Source organism: Stylophora pistillata, chromosome 12, assembly GCF_964205215.1.
Source record: "Stylophora pistillata chromosome 12, jaStyPist1.2, whole genome shotgun sequence".
NCBI classification, from domain to species: Eukaryota; Metazoa; Cnidaria; class Anthozoa; order Scleractinia; family Pocilloporidae; genus Stylophora; species Stylophora pistillata.
Window position 1 is genome coordinate 19,383,718 of NC_142530.1, and position 2,483 is coordinate 19,386,200.

Consider the following 2,483-nt stretch of genomic DNA (forward strand, 5'->3'; position numbering starts at 1 on the left):
ACAAAAAGGGAGCTGGCAAAGATAATAAAAGTATTAACAAAATTCTCCTGCATCATTCAGTACTGAGTTGGAAACATTTTTTACTTCGATCTGTGCTTTTATTGTTACATTTACAGCTGCCAGTTCTACGAGTTACTCATCAGAGAAACAAATGAGATACAATGAAATATATGAAGTTCATATATTTTGTACTGCGGTATTAGATACATATGATGCACGATCCTCGCGGTAGATAGCGCTATTGAAGCAATAGCGAAAATCAGACCCGAAAAAAATCAGGTCTGTACGGGATTCGAACCACTGACTTCTGCGATCTAGTGCAGCGCTCTACCAATTGAGCTAACAAGCCAACTGGGAGCAGGCCGTTAAGTTGATTCGTAATAAACCCGTGAAAGTGATAAATGAGATACAATTGCAGTGCAACCCTTCAAAAACAGAAATCATTCATTTCCTCTCACGCTTCTCAAAAAATCCTCCTTTCTGTAATATCAATATTGGAGATGATATCATTAATTTATCTAATACTGTCCGAGACCTAGGCGTCATGCTTGATTCTGTGATGAACTTACGCTCGCATATAAATTCCATCTGTAAATCGTCGTCTCTAGCAATCAGAAATATTGGTCGCGTTCGTAAATACCTCTCGACGCAGCAAAATGAAAGATTGATACATGCCTTCATCTCATCGAGACTTGATTACTGTAATAGCCTATTGTACGGTCTACCGATTTGTGACATCGAAAAATTCCAACGGATCCAAAACACAGCTGCCCGCTTGTTAGTCGGTGCTAAATCAAGAGACAGTATAACACCTATACTTATGAAACTTCATTGGCTCCCGGTCACAAAACGAATTCAATTCAAGATACTATTGATAACATACAAAGCACTAAATGACATGGCTCCAACCTATCTTGTTGAACTTCTTAGTCGATATATTCCAGCACGAAACCTCCGTTCATCAAATATGAATCTACTTGAGGTCCCAACAATTCGAACTAAAACGTATGGGCAAAGAGCATTCTCCTACGCCGCACCGTATTTGTGGAATCAAATACCTGAATGCATAAAAAACGCCGAATCTGTTGACTCCTTTAAACGCTTATTGAAAACTTATCTTTTCAAAAATTAAGCCACCAGATTTTTTGATATCGTACGTTGTCAAACATATGTATAACACGTAATAATTCATTAGTTTAGATAGAGTAGCGAATTGCATGTATAGGATTTTTATTGAAATTTTGTTAATTTTGTAATTGTAAAGCGCATAGAGTCCAATTTTAATGCGCTATATAAGAACTTATTATTAAATTAAATTAAATTAAATTAAATATATGAAGTTCATATATTTCATTGTATCTCATTTATCACTTTCACGAGTTTATTACGGATCAACTTAACGGCCTGCTCCCAGTTCGCTTGTTAGCTTAATTGGTAGAGCACTGCACTAGTATCGCAGAGGTCAGTAGTTCGAATCCCGTACAGGCCTGATTTTTTTCAGGTCTGATTTTCGCTATTGCTTAAATAGCGCTATCTACTGCGAGGATCGTGCATCATATGTAGAAAACCAAATGTTAAACTCTTGTTTTTTTTTTCTCCGTACCAAACAAAAGTCGCTACCGGAACTACGTCACAGTTCAACCCTTTCACTGTCAAGATCTCATAAGAAATTCTCCTTACTGTCTGCCATACACTTCTTATGATATTAGTTTGGAGAATTTGATATTGGATCAACAAATAAACCCCTATTGATATTTTTCTTTATTCTCATCACTTGTCTGCTTCATATTGAGTTGATATTATAAGGAGAAATGCTGTCTTGGTCACTGGCGGAAGTTAAACAAGGTATTTTTGGACAAAGGTTTTTTTCCGTTGTAATACATATATCTTATTGGACATTTTGTTGCGTACTATCGCTGACTATTTTTACGAGTTGTGCCGTATTTTACAAATAATGAGTAAGAATACTCAGCGATACTACACAAAAAAACATCTAATAAGTTATTTCTAGGTGGTTTGCACGTTACGTCATGGCCGCCATGTTGGTGGACTTAAATAATGGATATCTCATTAGCTTCTTTTGTTCGTCCACCAGCATAGGTTCCTTTCACCATTGTTACCTGTGTCTCTAGAGACTGGTTGCAAACCACCTATTATCCAACACGCCAAATTGTTATTTCAGTGTGGGCGAATTTCGCGGATGTTTGCTTACGAAGAGTACGTTACAGAAGTATGCGAAGCGGAAAGGAATTGGCGCGTTGTCGTTGACTGTTTCTATTTTCTTCAATAAGGGAAGGTACGTTTTTTATTAAGGGGGGGGGGAGTGGGCCGGAGTATTTTAGAACTTTTTTGCCAAAAAAGTCGTGGTCGTTAATGCATGACCCTTCATAAATGCCTAAACAAAAGGGATCTGACCCTCCCCCCACCTCCTCCAAGACAAAAACAACCGGAAGTGAAAATAACTGACTGGAAGTGTTGCTCAC